Here is a 12,835-nt window from a genome sequence, read left to right as displayed (position 1 = left end):
AGCTGTAACCGAGAAAGATGGTCAGCTACAATGTTTTCCACGCCCTTTTTATCGCGTATGGTGATATCGAATTCCTGGAGGAGTAGAATCCACCTGATCAATCTGGGCTTGGAGTCCTTCTTTGCTAATAAATATTTCAAAGCAGAGTGGGCAGTAAAAATAATGACAGGTGCACCAATAACGTAAGAGCGAAATTTTTCTAAAGCAAAGACAATAGCTAGTAATTCCTTCTCAGTGGTAGTATAATTTCTCTGAGCATCATTCAAAGTTCGACTGGCATAATAAATAACCGACGGCTTGTTATCAATTCGTTGACCTAGAACAGCACCAAGAGCGTAGTCACTAGCGTCGGTCATGATCTCAAATGGCAAGTCCCACCGGGGAGGTTGCATGATAGGCGCAATAGTCAAATGTCACTTCAGTGTTTCAAAGGCCTGTTGACAATCATCAGTCCACAAAAATTCAGTTTCATTTTGTAATAAGGTACATAATGGTTTAGAAATACTATTGAAACCCTCAATAAAACGTCTATAGAAACCGACATGACCAAGGAAGGAACGAATATCCCGGACTGTCTTAGGGACAGGGAACTGAGAAATCAACTCTACCTTGGCCCTGTCAACTTCTATACCATGCTCAGAAACCAAATGTCCAAGTACTAAACCACTACGTACCATAAATTGACATTTTTCCCAGTTTAGAAGTAAATTCTTTTCCTCACATCTTTTCAAAATCGCAATTAAATGTGTCAAACAATGATCAAAAGACTTACCGAACACAGAAAAGTCATCCATAAAAATTTCGCACATATCATCTAACATATCAGAGAAAATACTCATCATATAGCGTTGGAAAGTAGCAGGGGCATTGCATAAACCGAATGGCATTCTGCGGAAAGGAAAGGTACCAAAGGGACAAGTGAAGGTAGTCTTCTCTTGGTCCTCAAATGCTATGACAATTTGATAGTAACCAGAAAATCCATCCAAGAAACAATAAAAAGAATTACAAGCTACTTTCTCTAATATTTGATCTAGGAAAGGTAACGGGAAATGATCTTTTCGACTAGCCGAATTCAATTTATGATAATCAATGCACATTCTCCAACCCGTTACTTTCCTAGATGGGATCAATTCTCCATTAGCATTTTCAATGACAGTCAAACCAGACTTTTTTGGAACTACCTGTGTTGGGCTTACCCGCTGTCGGAGATCGGATAGATGATGTCAGCAGCTAACAATTTCAGCACTTCATTTTTTACCACCTCTTTCATGGATGGATTCAGCCTCCTTTGTGCATCTCGAACTGGTTTAGCATCTCCTTCAAGGAAGATGTTATGAGTGCAAATGGAAGGGTCGATACCCTTGATGTCAGCAATAGTCCATCCAATCGCTCCTCGATGCTCTCAAAGTACCTGCAATAATTTAGTTTCCTATTCATGAGTAAGGTGTGAAGAAATTACCACAGGGAATGTGCCATCTACTGAACCCAAGAAAGCATATTTCAGCTCGACAGGCAATGGTTTCAACTCAAGTGTTGGAATTTCTTCTGGGGACAACTTCAGAATTTCTGGTAGGTCAATGGCCTCAAATGTAGGCTTACGCCAACTACTTGCATAACGCGCATCAAACATATAAGAACCACTATCTGGGATCTGCTCCTCTGATTCTAGCAATAATTCATCAATCCCTTCAAACTGCGCAAAAGAGTCATTTTCAAGTGCAGCATCAACGTCGAGTACCGATAGTAGCTCTAAAGTGTCTAAGTTATCTATCACATTGACTGCATGAGTATCTACGTCATCACACCCACTTGACATCCTATGAGCATTAAAAACATTCATTTCCAATGTCATGTTCCCAAATGTGAGCTTCAGGACTCCGCTCCGACAGTTAATTAGGGCGTTTGAAGTAGCAAGGAATGGTCGCCCCAAAATGACAGGAGCCTGATAAATGGTAGAAACAGGCTGCTATATGTCCAAAACTATGAAATCCATGGGATAGTAAAATTTGTCAACCTGAACCAAAACATCCTCCACAATACCTCGTGGAGCTTTTACAGATCTGTCTGCCAACTGTAGCATCATAGTAGTTCTCTTCAATTCACCTAAACCCAGCTGGTCATATAATGAGGACGGAAGCAGATTCACACTACTCCCTAGGTCAAGTAGAGCTCGCCCAATACGAGATTAACCAATCATAATAGGTATCGTGGGGGAGCCAGGATCTCTAAGTTTCTGTGGAGTCTTACTAAGAATCAATGCACTAACCTGCTCAGTTAAGAAAGCCTTTTTCTTCACGTTCAGTTTCCTTTTTACGGTGCATAGGTCTTTCAGAAATTTTGCATATGCAGGGATCTGTTGTATGGCATCTAAGAGTGGAATATTGATTTTTACCTGCTTGAATATCTCTTGAATCTCCATATGATACTTGTTCTTTTGTCCAGATGTCAAACGCTGAGGGTATGGTACGACAGGTTGGTATTCCTTAACTGGCTCATCCTCTTTATTACCTGACTTTGTTAAACTTGAGCTGGCATCATCTGATTTTTCTTTTCCTTTATCTGTCTCATTTGTCACCTCAGGTGTCGGTGTGGTTGTTTGTTGGTCAGTGGCCATTTCAGGACGGGGAACTTCCTTTCCACTTCACAAAGTAATAACTGCTTTTGCTGACTCAAACGTATCCCCTGAAACATTGTGCACTGACTGTTGTGGCTGTCTATATACCTGGGGATTAGGCTGAGGCTGTGCAGGGAATTTTCCTTTTTTCAGGTTATTAAGCTGTGTACTCATCTTGCTTACGACATTTTTCAGTTCTCCATTGGTCGTAACTTGCATTTGCATGAATTGCTAGAGCAAGGTTGCCACCTACACTACACTATCATCTGAAGCTTTCTTGACTGGAATGAGGACTAACGCTGGTTGGAATCCTGGTGGTGTGTAGCTCCAGGACAACTATTGCGGTTGATACTGCGGTTGAGGAGCTACGACTGGATTGTATGTCGGTTGCGGAGGCGGTGCATATGATTGAGGTGCCTGCTGATATCGTGAAGATGATGGACCAGGCTGATCATTTCTCCATTGGAGGTTTGGATGATTCCTCCACCCCGGGTTGTAAGTGTTTAAGAGCGGCTGATTCTGCGTCTTGTTAACCCAATTTGCCGATGATACCTGATCAGATCTGCTCTCTTGCAACACAGGTAAGAATTGACAATCCTGAGGTCTGTGGTCTGAAGTCTCACAAATCGTGCAAATCTCAGATTTTGACTTTTCGGATTCCATGACTTCCAATTTTTTAGATAATGCAGCTACAAGGGCCTGTAAGCTAGTGTCCTCTTTAACCTCATATCTGCCCCCGCCACTGATTGCTCGGATAGTTTGGGCAGCTATCGGCACCCGTTCAGGTCGTGCGTTCCACTGCTGGGCACTCTCAGCAAGATAGTCTAAAAATGATAAGCCCTCGTCTGGTTCCTTACGAAAGAACATCCCATTGCTCATAGACTGGACAAATTGTTTGCACACTGGGGTTAAAGCAGTAAAAAAATAATTCACTAACCTCCATGATTCGAAACCATGGTGCGGGCATATGTTCATCAAGTCCTTGAATCTCTCCCAACATGCCTGGAATGTCTCGCCATCTTTTTGCATGAACTGACTGATCTGCTCCTGCAGGTACTGAGTTCTCTGAAGAGGAAAAAACTTATGTAAGAACTCACGCTGCATTTCAGCCCAGCTAGTAATATAGTTAGGGCGCAAAGAATTAAACCAAAATTTTGCCCTGTCTTTCAGAGAAAAGGGAAACAAACGTAATTTAATGTATTCATCAGTCCTAGCCCTATTAATGAAAGTGGTGCAAACCATCTCAAAGTCTGTCAAGTGTTGGTACGGACTCTCAGAGTCCATCCCGTGAAATTAGGGAATCAGAGATAACATGCCATGCTTAAGAGTGAAATTCGGTGCATCTTGTGGTAACACAATGCATGAAGGTGTAGATGTGCGTGCAGGTTGTAGAAAATCTTCAAGTGTACGTGGTGCGTGTGTAGCCATAGCTTCTTCAAAATAATGGCCAAACAGATTATTTAGCTCAAATTCAGAATCACCCATAGGACTAATAGGTAAACAGTCAGACTCGGTGCTATGTGTATCCGTACTGGTGCTAGGTGAAAGTCTACACAATCGATTCGAATTATCTCAAACCCAGGGCATCAAACATCACAATCGCCAGCAGAAATCCACTAACACGGCAACAGACAAATTTTTTTTTTTTTTTTTTCAATTTTTCAATTTTTGATTTTTTTCATTTTTCTATTTAATAAAAGAAAATCAAAAAAATAATTGGGAAAAAGCAAAATTCGAAATTAAAACTAGAAATTCCCTGGCAACGGCGCCAAAAACTTGACTCACTCGAAAAATGAGTAGCTCGAAAGCTATCCCAAGTATAGGAGTTCTGTCGTGTAATATTAAGCCCAAGGGCTAGATCGTCTCCTCAGGGAATGCGTTTTAATCTCAGATTTTACGTTCTTCCAATCAAAATTAAAAAGGTACCGAACTCAGTTCAGATTCGGGTTTTCAAGATTGTTGAGTTCCACTTTGAATTAAATGACATGTAATTTAAAGTCCTAAACTAAAATGTAGTGAATTGAAGAACACTAATGCTAATCTACTCAAGGAAACATCAGAACATGCGTTGATTAGAGATGGAAAATTGGAACTCAGAATTAAAAACACACAGGCAAGGAAACTCAATCAGATTCAAACGCACACACCAAAATTGAACCTTCAACAAATTTAAGATATTGGATCAAGAGTCACAATCTAAACATAGACATAAACAAAAGTTCGACGCTTAAATGACAATGAAACACAATAAAAACTCAAACTTTAATCAACCCGACCCTAACTAACCCAAGATTCAATAAAAAGACTAAATTTTGGAAAAACAACTTCAAACAAAAACTCTTTTTTTTTTTTTAATTATTATTTGGCTAGAAGTAAAACAGAATTTAATTTAAAAGAACGATAAATAAATAATTGAAAGAAGCTAAACTAAACTCTACCAATCTAATGACAATATTAATTGAGAAATCTCAAATAAACAAGAACTAAACATCAATAAAATAAAATAAATTAAAAGTACTTAATAATCACTCAAACAAATTTTCAAAAACTCTATCTAACTAACTAAATAATTTAAAAACAAAACACATTCAATTGCAATAAAAGGAGAGAGAGAGAGAGAGAGAGAGAGAGAGAGAGAGAGAGAGAAAACAGAGGGTGGTGGATGTTGTTGTATGCTGTGGCAGAGGAGGATCTCCGGTTGCAGCAAGGTTGCTGTTCTGGCTCGGGTGTGGAGGCTCACGGGGCTGCTGTGTCCCGAGATAGAGCTACTGATGCTCTGTCCTTTTGCCGTAGGGACTGTGCAGAGATAGAGGGGCTGCTGTGGTTAAACTGCAGAGGAGATCTGGGGCTTGTGCAGAGGTGGCTGTGCTCCTGAAGTGAATAGAGTCTGCTGTGTTCTCGGGACAGAGGCGTGCTGCAGTAGCTGGGAGGCCGGGGACCTGCTGCAGCTGCTGTGTTGAGCAGCAGATGGCTGCTGTGGGTGGCCGAACTGGTATTGAAGAGGGGTTCTGCTGGAGAGGTCTCGGGTGGCTAAATAGAGAAGGAGAGGAAGAGGAGAACAGAGAAAGGAGATAAATCAAGATAGAAGAGGAACAGAGAGCAAGATTGAATGAGAGAACAAAGAAACAAAGGGAGAGATAAGAGAGGGCAAAACAAGCTAAAGAAGAAGAAGAAGAAGAAAACAGAGGAAAGGAGAGAAGGCACGGGGCTGCGCTGGAGGAGTTAAAAAGAAAAAAAAAGAAGCCCTAGGATCCGGCGTGGAACAACCCAACCCGGCCATGCATGGCCGAGTCACATCAAATATCCATCCAAACATATATATATTTTTTATTTTCTCATTTTATTTGTTCTCTGTTCGTCACAAATCTGACTCTTCTGGAGCTCGTATCTCATAAAACTCAAAACACAAAAGTTGTAGATGATCCTTTCCTCTTTCTCTAGAAATTTGAATCTTCTTGATCGGAGCTCGGACGGAAAGGTTATGCACAAAATACGAACAGGTGTCGGTTTTGATTCCCGGGAATTTTCCTGCGACAAAAAATTACCAAAACTTCATAAATAGTGCAATAAAGTTCAAGAATGATGATTTTGGCACTTTATTAAAATATTGGATAATTTTGGACATTTAATTAAAAATATAAACCGTAAAGCTCGGGTTAAACGTCCAATTATGCAGTTTCGGTGCGTAATTACTAGAGTAGTTCGTTGATTAGGCCAACTTGTGCACCATCCCAAAATCTGGGTAAGTTGGTTATTTTGAGTTTTAAGAGGAATTTGGTGTTTCTGGACTAAGGAAAATGCTTTAGATAGTATAATATTGATGTTTTGTTGGGAAAAATGCAATTTCAGGGTGTTGAGCTAAGGAACACACGGGTGTAGGTTGGAATAGTTTGTGGGCTTCTTAGTAAGCTAGGTAAAGGGATAAATTAAGTCAGTATTTTTCATGAAATTATTATGAATTAAACAGCATTTATTTTTCAGGATAATATGTATGATATAGAATTATGTTTGTGAATACTGCTGTTGAATAGGGAAATGATTTTAACACATGTTATACGAAAATGTGATTTCAGTATAAATTACAAGTTTATAAGGCAATGTACATTTGTGTGGCATGAGTATAATATTTCCATGAAAATTATTTTATATTGAAATATTATGAGTTTCCCGGACAAGTATATTATAGTAGTTTTTAGGAAAACCCTAAAAACAATACAGGAATTATGTTTTAAAGATTATGTTAATTAGTGCAAGAATGTACGATTTTTATGTTATGAATTATGCCGGCGTAAATACCGTGATTCTTATGTTATGAAATATGATGACGTAAATGTCGTGATTTTTACGTTATGAATTATGTCGGCGTTGATGCCGTGATTACGTATGATATGAAAGAAATCATGAAATATGTTTATGTCAGATATTACTTTGAACTACGATACAATTATGTTTTAATATGGAATGTATTATATGTTATTAAAACTTGGATAGCTTAGTTTAGTTTTATAAAGCACGGTACTGTAGCTATATGTTTTCGATTATGAATATGTTAGTGCTACCACACATCATATGTAGACTGTGGGAGATGGCAGTCGATGTGGCTTTATGGGAGTGTCATAGTTCCCTTAGTAGTTCGAAACAGATGGAACAGGACCATTGTACTTACACACCTATGTTTGACTTAGCATAGTTGGCTAGCCATTGCTAGGTCCCGCCTTCGGGCCGCATAACCCTATCATGCGGGGATAAGACATGACAATAGCTAACTAACTATCTATCCTAGGTAATAATTCAAGCATGATATGATTATATAAGATGATTTCTCAATACAGAAACTTAGTATGTTATGCTATGTTATAATAAATCATGTTTTATTTAGATATGAAACAATTGTTTATACCAGTTATGAATTATGTACTATTTATATGTATATCACGAACAATACTCATGTTACCACACATTGATATTAGTTTATCTCCCTTACTAAGAAGTGTCTCACCCTAGCCATGCAAACATTTTACGAAATCTAGGTAAAAGGGCGGATAAAGCTTCGCAATGGTAGGAGTTGGGCGAGCTACCCTTTCAAAAGGGTAAGTAGATGAGATAAGGTCAGATGGGTTTTTGTGATTATGACCTTAGGATACTATTTGGTCTTATTGGGAAGTATGTATATATATATGACCAATTCAATAGAACTCTGGTATGATTTCTGGTATTTTATAGCATGTATGTGATTTTATGTTTTCCGTTGCTTAGGTATCAGAGTTGTATTATAGGCATATCCCTGGTACCCATGGGTCCAGGTTGATCATGATTATGAAAATTTAGCTGGATGTTAGAATTTTTAATATTATTATTATATGGGAAAAAACATAAATATATGGAAAAATAGGCAGGTCGTTACAGTTTGGTATCAGAGCCTAGGTTGCTAGGTTCTGTAGACTCTGGAGTGTAGCAAAAATAATACCAGGGTATAGGAAAAAAGATTTGAGGTTTTGTTCTACAGTTTAGAGGCAGGACTTCTGTGGTGGTTTCTGTGTCTTTTCTGGGGTGATGATTTTAGGAAAGTCATAGTAAACTATTGTCGGGTTATGTTTCTGAAGTGTAGAATTGAATCTTGAATTAGGATAAAGATGTCAAGATAGAAGGGATAATATGAGTTTTGGTTAGATATGTAAATTATAAGGATGGGGTCCCAAAGCTATGTTTATTGTCTTTTCAAGATGGACCCGGGTAGTGGTAGTGCTCATGCGAGTAGAAGTGAGGGTGTAGGGCCCTTAGGTGCAGACGAGGCTGATTCAGATGGAGTATTACGTAGTGTGGCTCCGAAGGTTATGGCTGAGATTGCACAAAACTCTAGAGAGCAAGGAGGCCCGTCTGTGGGCCACGCGTGCATGATAGAAAAATTTACAAAGATGAATCCTCCGGCATTTTCAGAAGGAGCTAACCTTGCAGCTGCCGAAAATTGGATGCAGGAGATAAAGAAAGTTTTGGTAGTGCTGCTGTGCACGGAGGAGCAGAGGGTCTTATTTGCCACCTATAAACTAACAGGGGAGGCTAAAAGATGGTGGTCTATGGTGAAATTATTAGAGGAACAGAGGGAGGCGCCTATAGCTATGACTTGGTTCTAGTTTAAAGATTTGTTCTTCGAAAGATATTTTCCTGCCACTATTAAGGAGGCCAAAGTGGAGGAGTTCCTAAATTTGAAGCAGGGATAGCAAGTCTAGTAGTACGCAGCGAGGTTTATAGAGTTATCCTGCTTCGCCCAATACATCATACCTGATAAGGCAAAGAAGGCAAGACCATTTGAAAAAGGTCTGAGGTGAGAAATTTATAAGCAGGTAGTAGTGTTGAAAGTGCAGGACTTTGCTGAGCTAGAAGACAGAGCAGCTGTGGCTGAAGCCGGTGAGCGGATGGGTGCAGAGGAGCATGGACAGAAGAAGAGGTCTATGCCTTCAGGCTATCAGTAAGAATATAGTTGGTGCCAATGGAGAAGAGGTAACTATGGTAGGGGACAGAGGCAGGAGATGAAAGGTCATGAGACTCAGGGTAGGTAGATCTACCTAGCTTGTCAAACATGTGGAAAGAGACACTTGGGAGAGTGTCGAGCAGGGAAAGGCGTCTGCTATCGTTGTGGTGTACTAGGACATTTAGTACGAGATTGCCCTACACCATCTGGTACTGTACCTGCTCCCAAACCACATCAAGGAGGTTATCAGGTGCCACATGGAGGCCAATAGAGGAATGTAGCACCGACGAGGGTTTACATTTTGATGTCGGGAGACGCCGAGGCTGCAGACAACGTCGTGACAGGTACATTTACTTCTTTATCACATCAAGCTATTGTTTTATTTGATATAAGTGTCACCTACTCTTCTATGTCTATGGGGTGTATTAAATTTTCGGGTGTTAAGACACAGTTATTAGATGTTGAATTGTTAGTAGCAACACCGACAGGGTTAGTGGTGAGGTGTCGTAAGGTGCTCAGGGGTTACCTGTAACACCCTCAAAATTTCTCTAATTTTTTTTCTATATCGATATATATATATATATATATATATATATATATATCCATACTTAAGCAATGGAACACAAATCACATAACCATATACATATGTAAATACTATACAATACCAGAATCCAGTATATATCGACCACATCCATACAAACACAAATCCCTCCAACATCATCTACCCAAAAAATACAAAACTCTGTCTATACACTCACCCTATAACCAAGGTAATCAAAATACTCTCTATCCGCGAGCTTGATCTGCTCGCCCAGCTGGCTCACCTGAAAAATGTTAAAGTCATGGGGTGAGTCGACGCTCGGTAAGTGGAAATATGCTATTACTAGAGTGTGACAACTAAGTTTGGAATACTGTTTAAATAACAACTTAATTGTAATAAAATAGTAAATCTGTAAAGCATATTTTATTTTGACAATTTAAAATATAACTTTATCATCTGTGTTTTCTACTCTTCATACTGCTAATATCATACTATACTCATCATATACTGTAAAACTGTACACATATACATAACTGTGCTTTATCCCCTGGAACTCTGTATGTCATGACTTGACCCCTCATGACAGCGTTGTGCAGCCCATAGGTGGGACTTCATCTGGTCGGCTCTCCAGATAAGTCAATATACTCTACACTACCTCAACCCGACCAAACTACATCCACTCCTAGACTCGAGAATGGTTGCTACCTTGTCAAACCGGCCCCCTCCACCCAGCAAACTGGGAGCTGCATACTCTCCGAACACGGTCGACGGTACCCACACACTATCTGAGATATGTGGTTGTACTCTATCTATATCTAGCATCAGTACCGTGCTCTGTATTCTTTATCTATAATGTATCTATCTGTAATCTTCCTCAGGGATCTGATACTATATATATACATATATACTCTTTTACTGTTTTCATTATGTTTCCAAATTACCATGACGCTATCTTTCTGTACTGTAAATATTGTAATGTCTGTATACTGTATCTGTGGCATCTTGATGCTATCTCTGTATATCTGTCTGTATTCTTTGTCTATATACTCTGTATGTTATGGTAATAGGAAACATGGCATATTATAAACATTATATATACTCGCAGAGTTCTCCACTCAACACCCTGAAAATCAAATCCCCAGAACAAAACATCAGCATTTCTTCGTGTATTGTATGTCTTATAACTGAGGGAAAGGAAAATACTGAATAAAATGCTTTACCCCGAAATTGGGACGAAATCCAAACCAACTCCACCAACGATCAACTCCAGCAGACTTGCAGAGAACTTCGCTAGGAGCGTTATGGTGGCTTCAGATCGTCGATCTGGCGAGAAACAAGCCCGAAAATGAAGAGAGAAGTGGGAGAGACCGTAGGAGAAAGAGAGGAGAGAGAGAGAGAGAGAAGCACTGAAATTGAATAAAAATTTGAGTTTTTCACAATTTATAGGGCCAGATTCGTTGATGAGACATGTCACCTCGTCGACGAGTCCTTAAGTAATTTCATTGACGAACCTTGCCTCCTCGTCGAAGAAATTCAGACTACTAAAAACCCCTATCGGTATCTTCTTGTCGACGAATCATGTCTTCGTCGACGAGGTCCTCTTATGCCTTCGTCGATGAACCCCCTATGTTCATCGACAAGACCCCTAAAAATTTTCTTCCTCTTTATTATTCAAATAATATTATTATTCGGGTTGTTACATTCTCCCCTCATTATAAAATTTCGTCATTGAAATTTACTATCTGTATTTCCATTTATACACTCCATCATATGGTAAAGGAAAAAAGTCTACTTATATTATTACTTGCCCTCACTTGTGGCGATGGAATACCGTGGTTACATTTATGTTCTAGGAAATTACACATATAAACTAAATACTATCTACTAACTAAAATTAATACATGTACCTGCAAAAGAAACTTATCTAACTATTATACTTTACCTGAATACCTCTATACCTCTTGGAACAACTGTGGGTATCTCTGTCTGATTTGCTCCTCGAGTTCCCAAGAAGCTTCCTCTATAGTGTGATTCTTCCACAAAACTTTTACTAATTGAATTTCTTTGGTGCGCAGTACTTGTGTCTTTCTATCTAAAATTTGTACTGGTATTTCTTCATAAACTAATGAATCCTTCAGCTCTATCTCTGCATAACTAATTATGTGGGATGGGTCTGGGATGTGTTTCCTTAACATAGCAACATGAAACACGCCATGAATTCTAGCCAAAGATGGTGGCAACGCTAGCCTATAGGCAACTGACCCTATTCTCTCAAGTATCTCAAAAGGGCCAATATACCTGGGGCTCAACTTGCCCTTCTTTCCAAACCTCATAACTCCCTTTAGAGGAGCTATCTTCAAGAATACTCGATCTCCCACGTCAAATTCTAACTCTCGATGATGAGTATCTGCGTAGCTTTTCTGCCAAATCTGTGCTGTACTAATTCTTTCTTTAATTAGTCGGACCTTGTCACAAGCCTGCTGTACTATCTCTGGACCCAAAACCTGCCTTTCGCCTACCTCGTCCCAGAAGAGAAGAGAACGACATCTCCTACCATACAATGCCTCGTAAGGAGCCATGTCGATACTAGCCTAGTAGCTATTAGTGTAAGAAAACTCAACTAACGACATAAACTGAATCCAACTGCCTCCAAAATCAAGCACACAAGCACGAAGCATATCCTTTAGTGTCTGAATTGTTCTCTCAGTCTGACCATCTATCTGGGGATGGCAAGCAGTGCTAAAAGCTAACTGTGTACCCATAGCCTCCTGAAAACTTTTCTAGAATCGTGAAGTAAACCGAGGATCTCGGTCGGAGACTATGGATATCATCAAGCACACCATGGACGCGAACTATCTCCTGAACATATATCTCTGCCAACTTGTCCATGGAATAATAGATTTTAATAGGGATGAAATGAGCAGTTTTCGTCAGATGATCAATAACCACCCAAATCGCATTCAGTCCCTATCACACTGGTGGTAATCCCGTAACGAAGTCCATCGAAACGTGGTCCCATTTCCATTCTGGAATGAACAGTGGCTGCAAATGTCCTGCCGGTCTCTGGTGCTCAGCTTTAACTTGCTAACCCATCAAGCATTGCTGAACATATTCAACTATCTCCTTCTTCATTCCACTCCACCAGAAATACTCTCGCAAGTCCCTGTACATTTTAGTACTGCCGGGATGGACCGTGTATAGGGATCTATGA

This window comes from Malania oleifera, chromosome 5, assembly GCF_029873635.1.
Source record: "Malania oleifera isolate guangnan ecotype guangnan chromosome 5, ASM2987363v1, whole genome shotgun sequence".
NCBI classification, from domain to species: domain Eukaryota; kingdom Viridiplantae; phylum Streptophyta; class Magnoliopsida; order Santalales; family Ximeniaceae; genus Malania; species Malania oleifera.
Note: the sequence above shows the minus strand (reverse complement) of the source record.